Below are 15,478 nucleotides of genomic sequence, written 5' to 3'. Positions count from 1 at the left end.
TACCACACTCTCTCCCTCCTCCTCAGCTAAGATTCGGAGTCACCATGGACCCCTGCCTCTCTTATTCCCAGCACATCTCCACTCTGGCACGCACTTGACGATTCTTCCTGAGCAACATCCGAAGAATCCGACCCTTCCTCACCAACTATGCTTCCCAGCTCCTGGTCCAGGCCCTGGTACTCTCCTGCCTAGACTACTGCAACTCCCTCCTGGCTGGCCTCCCTGCGTCCGCCACCCGTCCGCTCCAGCTCATCCATAACTCTGCTGCCTGCCTGGTGTTCTCTCTGCCTCGCTTCGCCCACGCTAGTCCACTACTCCAATCGCTCCACTGGCTCCCGATCACCACTCGCATCCAGTTCAAGACTCTTGTACTAGCCTACAGATGCCTTGACCAGACTGCACCCAGCTACCTCCAGACCCTCATCTCTCCCTACACCCCCACTCGACCTCTCCGCTCCGCCTGCACTAGAAGACTAGCTCTACCACCGCTACGCTCCCCTGCCTCCAAAGCCCGCTCCTTCTTCACCCTTGCTCCGCAGTGGTGGAATGACCTTCCTACAGATGTCAGGACTGCCCAGTCCCTGACCACATTCCGGCGCCTCCTTAAGTCTCACCTCTTCAAAGAGCACCTGTAGAACTCCTCTGTTTGTATCCTGGGACACTATCACCCTTCATGTAAATGTGCTTTATTTTGCTCTTATCAGCCCCTATTTTACTGCATTTAATCCTGTACTTCAGAATACTGTAATCTGCCAAGTTTTTAACCTGTAGTACTTTGTATTTACTCACATCCTGATGTAACTATCACTATTTAATCATATCCTGATGTAACTGTCACTATTACCTGCTGTATTATTGAATTGTGGCTTGTCAAACTTGTACTTTACTTGAACAAAAGTTATTGTATTTCTTGCTCTTATTGTATTACTTGTATTGTAACGCTTGAAATGTTTTTGCTTACGATTGTAAGTCGCCCTGGATAAGGGCGTCTGCTAAGAAATAAATAATAATAATAATAATAATAATAGTAACACTCTGCTGTGTTTAAAGAAGAAAAGCCATGGCCCGTACGGGGATCGAACCCGCGACCTTGGCGTTATTAGCACCACACGCTAACCAACTGAGCTAACCAGCCACACACAAGACTTGATACTAGAACCCGAGGAAAATAAGTCCTGCGGACATTATGATTGTTCTACCAAGATGTTCTCATGTTAAACTGAACAATAACACAGAAAAACAAATCAAATTACCAAGCATTCGGTGGACGTTTTAAGAAATAAATAAACAAACAGATTTGTCAGAAGTGGGATTAGAACCCACGCCTCCAGAGAGACTGCGACCTGAACGCAGCGCCTTAGACCGCTCGGCCATCCTGACTTACACCGACGACTTTGCCCAACACTGCAGTACACTGCTGAACCTCCAATGTCTGACGCTGCAGTAAATCACCTGGGGTGTGTGTGAACTTATTCTTTATCTGTTTATATTAAGGAGGGCGACCTGTTTCGTCGCATTCTATATGGGATCACAAGGACACTCCTCTTACAGACAGAAAATATACGGCAAACAGAGCGATCGCTTCACGGTTAGAAACAAATCAGAACAGTCTGTTAGCAAATTAACTTCATGAAAAAACCACACAGGCATTACATAAATGTTACAGATATGTTTCGTAGACACAAAAGTTGTAACATAATTGAGTACATTTGTAAACTATCCGCCAGTAACAGACATTATCTCACATTATTTCTAGTTTCAAACGCATTATCACAGGCGGCACAATTACGACATGGAAAAAATCCAGTATATTTGTCCAGTACACCGAGATCTCTCGAACGTTTCAACGAGTCAGCCCTTAATAAACACTGTCCGTGTTCATTTCTGTGTATATGACATTGTCTATACACAATACCTGTCATGTAAGCCTATTGGTATCAAACCAATCACAATTAATGTGATCCGTTTTTCCGGTCAGATTGATAGTTTTAATCAATCGTCGAAAAAGCAGCAGTGCTTTGCAACTGTAGTTCGTCTTGCGTATCTTTTGGTAAGATACCCACTCAGAACGTGTCCGCTTCCTCCAGCCCCCTAAGGAACACTGGAGCGGTCATCAATAACAGGGAGCAGTTGGCCAAAAAAAAAAAACACTCGCTTTCTCCTTCACGCTCAAAAACGAACACTCTCACTCTTCCTCGTGGATAGCGAGTCCAAACACTATATAAACGCATTTCGCTGGCAAATCACTATAGAAATGATCCCGGAAAGTATTGTTTTATGGGCAAGTGGCCGACCGTCTCCCTCCAACTCTGAGTGGCACCGGTAGCTGTGCCGCTGACAAATAAACATGAGCTTTCATATAATCCAATTGCTGTTGCCCAGTGAGGTGTTACAACAACATTTCAAACTCATTCCACACTGCAGGCGGTTAAAAGCTTAATTGGGTTCAAGTTTCTCGTATGATTTAAAAAGTAGGAGCCAGTTGCCTCATTTGCATTGTCTGCCTTCCTCCTTTGCACTGTGAAGTCTATCAAATTTGTGCTTAAAATCTGAATACGATTCCCATTTGAATCGTATATATTTGGTTTCCATTTTAGCTCTATGCATACACACTGTTCTGTCGAGCTCCCAGGGTGTTATCTAATAAAACACGATAATCGGTTAGCACATTCGGCTGTTAATCGAAATTTTGGTGTTTCAAGCCCACGCAGAGATGAAGCTTTTTGCATTTCTTTATCGCATTAGAAAATGGCACTATAATACGTTTTTATTTCCTCCAATTACACTGAAGAAAAAATGTGCTGTTTTTTTAATTCAAAAAATTAATTACTAAAAAATAACCCTAGTCGTGCTGTTTACAAAACCCGCTATCGAAGCAGAGACCGTTAATAGTCTAATGCTCTCCCAAAAGAGCTATTTCAGCTTGACGCGATTTTGCTATCGAGACAGCATTCTTTTCGTCAATCGCCTTTTTGTCAAGCCAGTAAACCTGCATGTAATGAGAAACGTTCAACAGTTCGGAAACACCACAATAGAATCCAATGCCTTTGCAAATGTGTTTCCAAACTGTTAGTTTTTCTCCCAAATGCGGTTTCTCAAAAAATGGTTAATGCCTACTTTTTATTATTATTATTACTTTTTCCAGAGTAAGACCAAAAGGCAAACATCCAGGAAATATTTAAACACTGCTACAGCGCTTGAACTGTCTCAACAAACGTTTAGCTCTAAAACGTGTACATTAAAAATCTATTAACATCTTTAACACAATCATCTGTGTTCCAATAGCGGTTAATCCACATGGTGATCAATAAAGTGAATGCTGGCTTTGTTCACATATTGGCAAGATGTTTTCACGATTCACGCATATTCTGAACAAGCACACTAGAATATGGTAATGAAAGGACAGGAAAATAACTGCTTTATTGGCTCTGGTCTTGTAGCGTCACCTTGATTACTGTCCGTAAGAAACTGGCATTAATCAAAAACCTAATTATGTAAGGTTCCCAATGCGCAAATACGCAGCATATTTAAACTTCTTCACAATCTTAAATCTTCCCACATGAATGTCAAATACGTACTGACAAGTACGGCCCTTTCCCAATGTAACACTCTGCTGTGTTTGAACACCAACGTTGGCTTGGATATGATGTATTAAACCACGATACTATTGTTCCCACTTTCTTTATTACTACCAAATGTGCTTTTCGTGTCAGCCCTTGTGGCCTAATGGATAAGGCACTGGTTTTCTAAGCCATGGATTGTGGTTTCGAGTCCCACCTGGGGTGTGATTTTGTTATAGGAGGCTGTGTGTTCCAGTGGTTAAAGATAAAGGGCTTGTAACCAGGAGGTCCCCCGGCACAAATCTCACCTCAGCCACTGACTCATTGTGTGACCCTGAGCAAGTCACTTAACTTTCTTGTGCTCCGTTTTCGGGTGAGATGTAACTGTAAGTGACACTGCATCTGATGCATAGTTCACACACCATAGTCTCTGTAAGTCGACATGTATAATAAAAACGAACATAATTATGGTATGTTTTATTAGCATGTGATATTTTGTAGATCTTGTTATCTGCTAAGTCCGCTCACGCTAGCCAGAACGTGCTCGAGTGCTATGGCAACAGCCGTGAAGCAAGTCAATTTTTCAGTTGAAATAAAAACTACTTTGTTTTTGTGGATGGGGGTGTTTTTTGAAAAGATCAGTTAAATAGCTACGTATTTTGAAATAAAGATGTATTCATTATTATGAACGTTAACAAAAATTATATTGTATTTACATTTCCCACGTGTGCTTGCCTTGTACAAATCTGACAGTTTCAACAAAGGCATTTGACTTCGGTTCATTAGTTATCCTATACTGCCATCTACAGCATTACTGCGGGTTTCGTTTACTTCTTTTGGACATTTTCACAGATAATTGAGCGAGCATGTAGTCGTGGCCGAGTGGTTAAGGCGATGGACTAGAAATCCATTGGGGTTTCCCCGCGCAGGTTCGAATCCTGCCGACTACGTAAGCTTTGTTTTTAATTGATTGTATGTGTTCATTGTTAATACATGTTTAAAGCTCAGGAAGTCTGAAATATTACTGGTTGTACTTCATATCGCTTCGGTTAATTTTGTTAAAGATTGTTCATTTTGGCACCATTACAAATGCTGTGGTTTCTTTAAAAAAGAAAAGCCATGGCCCGTACGGGGATCGAACCCGCGACCTTGGCGTTATTAGCACCACGCTCTAACCAACTGAGCTAACCGGCCACACACGCAAAGCTTGTTACTAGAAGCCGAGGAAAATAAGTCCTGCGGACATTATGATTGTTCTACTAAGATGTTCTCATGTTAAACTCAACAATAACACATTCAAAGTATCGGAAAGGCATAATTAGAGGCCTCGTCATAATGAGGCAGTTTAACAGTGTGAAGGATGTGGTGAGGTGCAGGCTTGCGGTGACTTTCTCTCATTTAACGACCTTGTGATTTGAATACTAACAAGAAAAACAAATCAAATTACCAAGCATTCAGTGGACGTTTTAAGAAATAAATGAACAATAAAGATTTGTCAGAAGTGGGATTCGAACCCACGCCTCCAGAGAGACTGCGACCTGAACGCAGCGCCTTAGACCGCTCGGCCATCCTGACTGACACCGTCGACTTTGCCCAACACTGCAGTACACTGCTGAACCTCCAATGTCTGACGCTGCAGTAAATCACCTGGTGTGTGCGTGAACTTATTCTTTTTCTGTTTATATTAAGGAGGGCGACCTGTTTCGTCGCATTCTATATGGGATCACAAGGACACTCCTCTTACAGAAAGAAAATATACGGCAAACAGAGCGATCGCTTCACGGTTAGAAACAAATCAGAAGAGTCTGTTAGCAAATTAACTTCATGAAAAAACCACACAGGCATTACATAAATGTTACAGATATGTTTCGTAGACAAAAAAGTTGTAACATAATTGAGTACATTTGTAAACAATCCGCCAGTAACAGACATTGTCTCACATTATCTCTAGTTTCAAACGCATTATCACAGGCGGCACAATTACGACATGGAAAAAATCCAGTATATTTGTCCAGTACACCGAGATCTCTCGAACGTTTCAACGATTCAGCCCTTAATAAACACTGTCCGTGTTCATTTCTGTGTATATGACATTGTCTATACACAATACCTGTCATGTAAGCCTATTGGTATCAAACCGATCACAATTAATGTGATCCGTGTTTTCAGTCAGATTGATAGTTTTAATCAATCGTCGAAAAAGCAGCAGTGCTTTGCAACTGTAGTTCGTCTTGCGTACCTTTAGGCAAGATACCCACTCAGAACGTGTCCGCTTCCTCCAGCCCCCTAAGGAACACTGGAGGGGTAATCAATAACAGCGAGCAGTTGGCCAAAAACAACACTCACTGTCTCCTTCACACTCAAAAGCGAACACTCTCACTCTTCCTCGTGGATAGCGAGTCCAAACACTTTAAAAACGCATTTCGCTAGCAAATCGCTATAGAAATGATCCCTGAAAGTATTGTTTTATGGGCAAGTGGCCGACCGTCTCCCTCCAACTCTGAGTGGCACCGGTAGCTGTGCCGCTGACAAATTAACAGGAGCTTTCATATAATGCAATTGCTGTTGCCCAGTGAGGTGTTACAACAACATTTCAAACTCATTCCAGACTGCAGGCGGTTAAAAGCTTAATTGGGTTCAAGTTTCTCGTATGATTTAAAATGTAGGAGCCAGTTGCCTCATTTGCATTGTCTGCCTTCCTCCTTTGCACTGTGAAGTCTATCAAATTTGTGCTTAAAATCTGAATACGATTCCCAGTTGAATCGTGTATATTTGGTTTCCATTTTAGCGATATACATACACACTGTTCTGTCGAGCTCCCAGGGTGTTATCCAATAAAACACCATAATCGGTTAGCACGTTCGGCTGTTAATCGAAAGGTTGGTGTTTCAAGCCCACGCAGGGATGATGCTTTTTGCATTTCTTAATCGCATTAGAAAATTGCACTATAATACGTTTTTATTTCCTCCAATTACACTGAAGAAAAAATGTGCTGTTTTTTTTAATTCAAAAAATTAATTAAAAAAAAAACCCTAGTCGTGCTGTTTGCAAAAACCCAGCATCGAAGCAGGGACAGTTACAGTCTAACTCTGAGCTATTTCAGCTTGACGCGATTTTTCTATCGAGACAGCATTCTTTTCGTCAATCGCCTTTTTGTCAAGCCAGTAAACCTGCATGTAATGAGAATCGTTCAACAGTTCAGAAACACCACAATAGAATCCAATGCCTTTGCAAATGTGTTTCCAAACTGTTAGTTTTTCTCCCAAATGCGGTTTCTCAAAAAATGGTTTTGCCTACTTTTTAGTATTATTAATACTTTTTCTAGAGTAAGACCAAAAGGCAAACATCCAGGAAATAGTTAAACACTGCTACAGCGCCTGAACTGTCTCAACAAACGTTTAGCTCTAAAACGTGTACATTAAAAATCTATTAACATCTTTAACACAATCATCTGTTTTCCAATAGCGGTTAATCCACATGGTGATCAATAAAGTGAATGCTGGCTTTGTTCACATATTGGCAAGATGTTTTCACGATTCACGCATATTCTGAACAAGCACACTAGAATATGGTAATGAAAGGACAGGAAAATAACTGCTTTATTGGCTCTGGTCTTGTAGCGTCACCTTGATTACTGTCCGTAAGAAACTGGCATTAATCAAAAACCTAATTATGTAAGGTTCCCAATGCGCAAATACGCAGCATATTTAAACTTCTTCACAATCTTAAATCTTCCCACATGAATATCAAATACGTACTGACAAGTACGGCCCTTTCCCAATGTAACACTCTGCTGTGTTTGAACACCAACGATGGCTTGGATATGATGTAGTAAACCACGATACTATTGTTCCCTCTTTCTTTAGTACTACCAACTGTGTTTATCGTGTCAGCCCTTGTGGCCTAATGGATAAGGCACTGGGCTTCTATGCCAGGGATTGTGGGTGCGAGTCAAATCTGGGGTGTGATTTTGTTATAGGAGGCTGCGTGGTCCAGTGGTTAAAGATAAAGGGCTTGTAACCAGGAGGTCCCCCGATACATATCCCACCTCCACCACTGACTCATTGTGTGACCCTGAGCAAGTCACTTAACTTTCTTGTGCTCCGTTTTCGGGTGAGATGTAACTGTAAGTGACACTGCAGCTGATGCATAGTTCACACACCCTAGTCTCTGTAAGTCGCCATGTATAATAAAAACGAACATAATTATGGTATGTTTTATTAGCATGTGATATTTTGTAGATCTTGTTATCTGCTAAGTCCGCTCACGCTAGCCAGAACGTGCTCGAGTGCTCTGGCAACAGCCATGAAGCAAGTCAATTTTTCAGTTGAAATAAATAACTACTTTGTTTTTGAGGATGGGGGTGTTTTTTGAAAAGATCAGTTAAATAGCTACGTATTTTGAAATAAAGATGTATTCATTATTATGAACGTTAACAAAAATTATATTGTATTTACATTTCCCACGTGTGCTTGCCTTGTACAAATCTGACAGTTTCAACAAAGGCATTTGACTTCGGTTCATTAGTTAGCCTATACTGCCATCTACAGCATTACTGCGGGTTTCGTTTACTTCTTTTGGATATTTTCACAGATAACTGAGCGAGCATGTAGTCGTGGCCGAGTGGTTAAGGCGATGGACTTGAAATCCATTGGGGTTTCCCCGCGCAGGTTCGAATCCTGCCGACTACGTAAGCTTTGTTTTTAATTGATTGTATGTGTTCATTGTTAATACATGTTTAAAGCTCAGGAAGTCTGAAATATTACTGGTTGTACTTCATATCGCTTCGGTTAATTTTGTTAAAGATTGTTCATTTTGGCACCATTACAAATGCTGTGGTTTCTTTAAAAAAGAAAAGCCATGGCCCGTACGGGGATCAAACCCGCGACCTTGGCGTTATTAGCACCACGCGCTAACCAACTGAGCTAACCGGCCACACACTCAAAGCTTGTTACTAGAAGCCGAGGAAAATAAGTCCTGCGGACATTATGATTGTTCTACTAAGATGTTCTCATGTTAAACTGAACAATAACACATTCAAAGTATCGGAAAGGCATAATTAGAGGCCTCGTCATAATGAGGCAGTTTAACAGTGTGAAGGATGTGGTGAGGTGCAGGCTTGCGGTGACTTTCTCTCATTTAACGACCTTGTGATTTGAATACTAACAAGAAAAACAAATCAAATTACCAAGCATTCAGTGGACGTTTTAAGAAATAAATGAACAATAAAGATATGTCAGAAGTGGGATTCGAACCCACGCCTCCAGAGAGACTGCGACCTGAACGCAGCGCCTTAGACCGCTCGGCCATCCTGACTGACACCGTCGACTTTGCCCAACACTGCAGTACACTGCTGAACCTCCAATGTCTGACGCTGCAGTAAATCACCTGGTGTGTGCGTGAACTTATTCTTTTTCTGTTTATATTAAGGAGGGCGACCTGTTTCGTTGCATTCTATATGGGATCACAAGGACACTCCTCTACAGAAAGAAAATATATGGCAAACAGAGCGATCGCTTCACGGTTAGAAACAAATCAGAACAGTCTGTTAGCAAATTAACTTCATGAAAAAACCACACAGGCATTACATAAATGTTACAGATATGTTTCGTAGACAAAAAAGTTGTAACATAATTGAGTACATTTGTAAACAATCCGCCAGTAACAGACATTGTCTCACATTATCTCTAGTTTCAAACGCATTATCACAGGCGGCACAATTACGACATGGAAAAAATCCAGTATATTTGTCCAGTACACCGAGATCTCTCGAACGTTTCAATGAGTCAGCCCTTAATAAACACTGTCCGTGTTCATTTCTGTGTATATGACATTGTCTATACACAATACCTGTCATGTAAGCCTATTGGTATCAAACCGATCACAATTAATGTGATCCGTGTTTTCAGTCAGATTGATAGTTTTAATCAATCATCGAAAAAGCAGCAGTGCTTTGCAACTGTAGTTAGTCTTGCGTACCTTTTGGTAAGATACCCACTCAGAACGTGTCCGCTTCCTCCAGCCCCCTAAGGAACACTGGAGCGGTCATCAATAACTGGGAGCAGTTGGCCAAAAAAAAAAAAACACTCGCTTTCTCCTTCACGCTCAAAAACGAACACTCTCACTCTTCCTCGTGGATAGCGAGTCCAAACACTTTATAAACGCATTTCGCTGGCAAATCACTATAGAAATGATCCCGGAAAGTATTGTTTTATGGGCAAGTGGCCGACCGTCTCCCTCCAACTCTGAGTGGCACCGGTAGCTGTGCCGCTGACAAATAAACAGGGGCTTTCATATAATGCAATTGCTGTTGCCCAGTGAGGTGTTACAACAAGATTTCAAACTCATTCCAAACTGCAGGCGGTTAAAAGCTTAATTGGGTTCAAGTTTCTCGTATGATTTAAAATGTAGGAGCCAGTTGCCTCATTTGCATTGTCTGCCTTCCTCCTTTGCACTGTGAAGTCTATCAAATTTGTGCTTAAAATCTGAATACGATTCCCATTTGAATCGTGTATATTTGGTTTCCATTTTAGGAATATGCATACACACTGTTCTGTCGAGCTCCCAGGGTGTTATCCAATAAAACACCATAATCGGTTAGCACGTTCGGCTGTTAATCGAATGGTTGGTGTTTCAAGCCCACGCAGGGATGATGCTTTTTGCATTTCTTAATCGCATTAGAAAATGGCACTATAATACGTTTTTATTTCCTCCAATTACACTGAAGAAAAAATGTGCTGTTTTTTTTTAATTCAAAAAATTAATTTAAAAAAAAAACCCTAGTCGTGCTGTTTGCAAAAACCCCGGTATCGAAGCAGGAACCGTTACAGTCTAACGCTCGCCCAACTGAGCTATTTCAGCTGGACGCGATTTTTCTATCGAGACAGCATTCTTTTCGTCAATCGCCTTTTTGTCAAGCCAGTAAACCTGCATGTAATGAGAAACGTTCAACAGTTCGGAAACACCACAATAGAATCCAATGCCTTTGCAAATGCGTTTCCAAACTGTTAGTTTTTCTCCCAAATGTGGTTTCTCAAAAAATGGTTTTGCCTACTTTTTAGTATTATTATTACTTTTTCTAGAATAAGACCAAAAGGCAAACATCCAGAAAATAGTTAAACACTGCTACAGCGCCTGAACTGTCTCAACAAACGTTTAGCTCTAAAACGTGTACATTAAAAATCTATTAACATCTTTAACACAATCATCTGTTTTCCAATAGCGGTTAATCCACATGGTGATCAATAAAGTGAATGCTGGCTTTGTTCACATATTGGCATGATGTTTTCACGATTCACGCATATTCTGAACAAGCACACTAGAATATGGTAATGAAAGGACAGGAAAATAACTGCTTTATTGGCTCTGGTCTTGTAGCGTCACCTTGATTACTGTCCGTAAGAAACTGGCATTAATCAAAAACCTAATTATGTAAGGTTCCCAATGCGCAAATACGCAGCATATTTAAACTTCTTCACAATCTTAAATCTTCCCACATGAATATCAAATACGTACTGACAAGTACGGCCCTTTCCCAGTGTAACACTCTGCTGTGTTTGAACACCAACGATGGCTTGGATATGATGTATTAAACCACGATACTATTGTTCCCTCTTTCTTTAGTACTACCAACTTTGTTTATCGTGTCAGCCCTTGTGGCCTAATGGATAAGGCACTGGCCTTCTATGCCAGGGATTGTGGGTGCGAGTCAAATCTGTGGTGTGATTTTGTTATAGGAGGCTGTGTGGTCCAGTGGTTAAAGATAAAGGGCTTGTAACCAGGAGGTCCCCCGATACATATCCCACCTCCGCCACTGACTCATTGTGTGACCCTGAGCAAGTCACTTAACTTTCTTGTGCTCCGTTTTTCAGGTGAGATGTAAATGTAAGTGACTCTACAGCTGATGCATAGTTCACACACCCTAGTCTCTGTAAGTCGCCATGTATAATAAAAACGAACATAATTATGGTATGTTTTATTAGCATGTGATATTTTGTAGATCTTGTTATCTGCTAAGTCCGCTCACGCTAGCCAGAACGTGCTCGAGTGCTCTGGCAACAGCCATGAAGCAAGTCAATTCTTCAGTTGAAATAAATAACTACTTTGTTTTTGTGGATGGGGGTGTTTTTTGAAAAGATCAGTTAAATAGCTACGTATTTTGAAATAAAGATGTATTCATTATTATGAACGTTAACAAAAATTATATTGTATTTACATTTCCCACGTGTGCTTGCCTTGTACAAAGCTGACAGTTTCAACAAAGGCATTTGACTTCGGTTCATTAGTTAGCCTATACTGCCATCTACAGCATTACTGCGGGTTTCGTTTACTTCTTTTGGATATTTTCACAGATAACTGAGCGAGCATGTAGTCGTGGCCGAGTGGTTAAGGCGATGGACTTGAAATCCATTGGGGTTTCCCCGCGCAGGTTCGAATCCTGCCGACTACGTAAGCTTTGTTTTTAATTGATTGTATGTGTTCATTGTTAATACATGTTTAAAGCTCAGGAAGTCTGAAATATTACTGGTTGTACTTCATATCGCTTCGGTTAATTTTGTTAAAGATTGTTCATTTTGGCACCATTACAAATGCTGTGGTTTCTTTAAAAAAGAAAAGCCATGGCCCGTACGGGGATCAAACCCGCGACCTTGGCGTTATTAGCACCACGCGCTAACCAACTGAGCTAACCGGCCACACACTCAAAGCTTGTTACTAGAAGCCGAGGAAAATAAGTCCTGCGGACATTATGATTGTTCTACTAAGATGTTCTCATGTTAAACTGAACAATAACACATTCAAAGTATCGGAAAGGCATAATTAGAGGCCTCGTCATAATGAGGCAGTTTAACAGTGTGAAGGATGTGGTGAGGTGCAGGCTTGCGGTGACTTTCTCTCATTTAACGACCTTGTGATTTGAATACTAACAAGAAAAACAAATCAAATTACCAAGCATTCAGTGGACGTTTTAAGAAATAAATGAACAATAAAGATATGTCAGAAGTGGGATTCGAACCCACGCCTCCAGAGAGACTGCGACCTGAACGCAGCGCCTTAGACCGCTCGGCCATCCTGACTGACACCGTCGACTTTGCCCAACACTGCAGTACACTGCTGAACCTCCAATGTCTGACGCTGCAGTAAATCACCTGGTGTGTGCGTGAACTTATTCTTTTTCTGTTTATATTAAGGAGGGCGACCTGTTTCGTCGCATTCTATATGGGATCACAAGGACACTCCTCTTACAGACAGAAAATATACGGCAAACAGAGCGATCGCTTCACGGTTAGAAACAAATCAGAACAGTCTGTTAGCAAATTAACTTCATGAAAAAACCACACAGGCATTACATAAATGTTACAGATATGTTTCGTAGACAAAAAAGTTGTAACATAATTGAGTACATTTGTAAACAATCCGCCAGTAACAGACATTGTCTCACATTATCTCTAGTTTCAAACGCATTATCACAGGCGGCACAATTACGACATGGAAAAAATCCAGTATATTTGTCCAGTACACCGAGATCTCTCGAATGTTTCAATGAGTCAGCCCTTAATAAACACTGTCCGTGTTCATTTCTGTGTATATGACATTGTCTATACACAATACCTGTCATGTAAGCCTATTGGTATCAAACCGATCACAATTAATGTGATCCGTGTTTTCAGTCAGATTGATAGTTTTAATCAATCATCGAAAAAGCAGCAGTGCTTTGCAACTGTAGTTCGTCTTGCGTACCTTTTGGTAAGATACCCACTCAGAACGTGTCCGCTTCCTCCAGCCCCCTAAGGAACACTGGAGCGGTCATCAATAACTGGGAGCAGTTGGCCAAAAAAAAAAAAAACACTCGCTTTCTCCTTCACGCTCAAAAACGAACACTCTCACTCTTCCTCGTGGATAGCGAGTCCAAACACTTTATAAACGCATTTCGCTGGCAAATCACTATAGAAATGATCCCGGAAAGTATTGTTTTATGGGCAAGTGGCCGACCGTCTCCCTCCAACTCTGAGTGGCACCGGTAGCTGTGCCGCTGACAAATAAACAGGAGCTTTCATATAATGCAATTGCTGTTGCCCAGTGAGGTGTTACAACAAGATTTCAAACTCATTCCAAACTGCAGGCGGTTAAAAGCTTAATTGGGTTCAAGTTTCTCGTATGATTTAAAATGTAGGAGCCAGTTGCCTCATTTGCATTGTCTGCCTTCCTCCTTTGCACTGTGAAGTCTATCAAATTTGTGCTTAAAATCTGAATACGATTCCCATTTGAATCGTGTATATTTGGTTTCCATTTTAGGAATATGCATACACACTGTTCTGTCGAGCTCCCAGGGTGTTATCCAATAAAACACCATAATCGGTTAGCACGTTCGGCTGTTAATCGAATGGTTGGTGTTTCAAGCCCACGCAGGGATGATGCTTTTTGCATTTCTTAATCGCATTAGAAAATGGCACTATAATACGTTTTTATTTCCTCCAATTACACTGAAGAAAAAATGTGCTGTTTTTTTTTAATTCAAAAAATTAATTTAAAAAAAAAACCCTAGTCGTGCTGTTTGCAAAAACCCCGGTATCGAAGCAGGAACCGTTACAGTCTAACGCTCGCCCAACTGAGCTATTTCAGCTGGACGCGATTTTTCTATCGAGACAGCATTCTTTTCGTCAATCGCCTTTTTGTCAAGCCAGTAAACCTGCATGTAATGAGAAACGTTCAACAGTTCGGAAACACCACAATAGAATCCAATGCCTTTGCAAATGCGTTTCCAAACTGTTAGTTTTTCTCCCAAATGTGGTTTCTCAAAAAATGGTTTTGCCTACTTTTTAGTATTATTATTACTTTTTCTAGAATAAGACCAAAAGGCAAACATCCAGAAAATAGTTAAACACTGCTACAGCGCCTGAACTGTCTCAACAAACGTTTAGCTCTAAAACGTGTACATTAAAAATCTATTAACATCTTTAACACAATCATCTGTTTTCCAATAGCGGTTAATCCACATGGTGATCAATAAAGTGAATGCTGGCTTTGTTCACATATTGGCATGATGTTTTCACGATTCACGCATATTCTGAACAAGCACACTAGAATATGGTAATGAAAGGACAGGAAAATAACTGCTTTATTGGCTCTGGTCTTGTAGCGTCACCTTGATTACTGTCCGTAAGAAACTGGCATTAATCAAAAACCTAATTATGTAAGGTTCCCAATGCGCAAATACGCAGCATATTTAAACTTCTTCACAATCTTAAATCTTCCCACATGAATATCAAATACGTACTGACAAGTACGGCCCTTTCCCAGTGTAACACTCTGCTGTGTTTGAACACCAACGATGGCTTGGATATGATGTATTAAACCACGATACTATTGTTCCCTCTTTCTTTAGTACTACCAACTTTGTTTATCGTGTCAGCCCTTGTGGCCTAATGGATAAGGCACTGGCCTTCTATGCCAGGGATTGTGGGTGCGAGTCAAATCTGTGGTGTGATTTTGTTATAGGAGGCTGTGTGGTCCAGTGGTTAAAGATAAAGGGCTTGTAACCAGGAGGTCCCCCGATACATATCCCACCTCCGCCACTGACTCATTGTGTGACCCTGAGCAAGTCACTTAACTTTCTTGTGCTCCGTTTTTCAGGTGAGATGTAAATGTAAGTGACTCTACAGCTGATGCATAGTTCACACACCCTAGTCTCTGTAAGTCGCCATGTATAATAAAAACGAACATAATTATGGTATGTTTTATTAGCATGTGATATTTTGTAGATCTTGTTATCTGCTAAGTCCGCTCACGCTAGCCAGAACGTGCTCGAGTGCTCTGGCAACAGCCATGAAGCAAGTCAATTCTTCAGTTGAAATAAATAACTACTTTGTTTTTGTGGATGGGGGTGTTTTTTGAAAAGATCAGTTAAATAGCTACGTATT

At 40.9% G+C, this 15,478-nt stretch overlaps 15 non-coding genes across 15 annotated transcripts; 3 read left to right on the top strand and 12 right to left on the bottom strand.

Moving 5' to 3' along the window:
* Nucleotides 1-1,061: 1,061 nt before the first annotated feature.
* On the bottom strand, nucleotides 1,062-1,135 carry trnai-aau (transfer RNA isoleucine (anticodon AAU)). The gene has a single exon. It is a non-coding gene; the product is annotated as a tRNA-Ile (tRNA).
* A 163-nt stretch (nucleotides 1,136-1,298) lies between these two features.
* On the bottom strand, nucleotides 1,299-1,380 carry trnal-cag (transfer RNA leucine (anticodon CAG)). Its single transcript has one exon. It is a non-coding gene; the product is annotated as a tRNA-Leu (tRNA).
* Nucleotides 1,381-2,058: 678 nt separating this feature from the next.
* On the bottom strand, nucleotides 2,059-2,277 carry LOC131705380 (small nucleolar RNA U3). The gene has a single exon (XR_009310335.1). It is a non-coding gene; the product is annotated as a small nucleolar RNA U3 (small nucleolar RNA).
* A 2,151-nt stretch (nucleotides 2,278-4,428) lies between these two features.
* Nucleotides 4,429-4,510, top strand: trnas-aga (transfer RNA serine (anticodon AGA)). Its single transcript has one exon. It is a non-coding gene; the product is annotated as a tRNA-Ser (tRNA).
* A 170-nt stretch (nucleotides 4,511-4,680) lies between these two features.
* trnai-aau (transfer RNA isoleucine (anticodon AAU)) lies at nucleotides 4,681-4,754 on the bottom strand. The gene has a single exon. It is a non-coding gene; the product is annotated as a tRNA-Ile (tRNA).
* Nucleotides 4,755-5,053: 299 nt separating this feature from the next.
* On the bottom strand, nucleotides 5,054-5,135 carry trnal-cag (transfer RNA leucine (anticodon CAG)). The gene has a single exon. It is a non-coding gene; the product is annotated as a tRNA-Leu (tRNA).
* A 678-nt stretch (nucleotides 5,136-5,813) lies between these two features.
* Nucleotides 5,814-6,028, bottom strand: LOC131705418 (small nucleolar RNA U3). The gene has a single exon (XR_009310375.1). It is a non-coding gene; the product is annotated as a small nucleolar RNA U3 (small nucleolar RNA).
* Nucleotides 6,029-8,169: 2,141 nt separating this feature from the next.
* Nucleotides 8,170-8,251, top strand: trnas-uga (transfer RNA serine (anticodon UGA)). Its single transcript has one exon. It is a non-coding gene; the product is annotated as a tRNA-Ser (tRNA).
* Nucleotides 8,252-8,421: 170 nt separating this feature from the next.
* On the bottom strand, nucleotides 8,422-8,495 carry trnai-aau (transfer RNA isoleucine (anticodon AAU)). The gene has a single exon. It is a non-coding gene; the product is annotated as a tRNA-Ile (tRNA).
* A 299-nt stretch (nucleotides 8,496-8,794) lies between these two features.
* On the bottom strand, nucleotides 8,795-8,876 carry trnal-cag (transfer RNA leucine (anticodon CAG)). Its single transcript has one exon. It is a non-coding gene; the product is annotated as a tRNA-Leu (tRNA).
* Nucleotides 8,877-9,553: 677 nt separating this feature from the next.
* Nucleotides 9,554-9,773, bottom strand: LOC131705422 (small nucleolar RNA U3). Its single transcript, XR_009310379.1, has one exon. It is a non-coding gene; the product is annotated as a small nucleolar RNA U3 (small nucleolar RNA).
* Nucleotides 9,774-11,927: 2,154 nt separating this feature from the next.
* trnas-uga (transfer RNA serine (anticodon UGA)) lies at nucleotides 11,928-12,009 on the top strand. Its single transcript has one exon. It is a non-coding gene; the product is annotated as a tRNA-Ser (tRNA).
* Nucleotides 12,010-12,179: 170 nt separating this feature from the next.
* Nucleotides 12,180-12,253, bottom strand: trnai-aau (transfer RNA isoleucine (anticodon AAU)). The gene has a single exon. It is a non-coding gene; the product is annotated as a tRNA-Ile (tRNA).
* A 299-nt stretch (nucleotides 12,254-12,552) lies between these two features.
* trnal-cag (transfer RNA leucine (anticodon CAG)) lies at nucleotides 12,553-12,634 on the bottom strand. The gene has a single exon. It is a non-coding gene; the product is annotated as a tRNA-Leu (tRNA).
* A 678-nt stretch (nucleotides 12,635-13,312) lies between these two features.
* On the bottom strand, nucleotides 13,313-13,533 carry LOC131705430 (small nucleolar RNA U3). The gene has a single exon (XR_009310386.1). It is a non-coding gene; the product is annotated as a small nucleolar RNA U3 (small nucleolar RNA).
* Between the last annotated feature and the right edge of the window lie 1,945 nt (nucleotides 13,534-15,478).

Source organism: Acipenser ruthenus, chromosome 35 (genome assembly GCF_902713425.1).
Source record: "Acipenser ruthenus chromosome 35, fAciRut3.2 maternal haplotype, whole genome shotgun sequence".
Lineage (NCBI taxonomy): Eukaryota > Metazoa > Chordata > Actinopteri > Acipenseriformes > Acipenseridae > Acipenser > Acipenser ruthenus.
The sequence above is the reverse complement of the archived record's forward strand: the minus strand, read 5'-3'. Positions and strand labels throughout refer to the sequence as shown.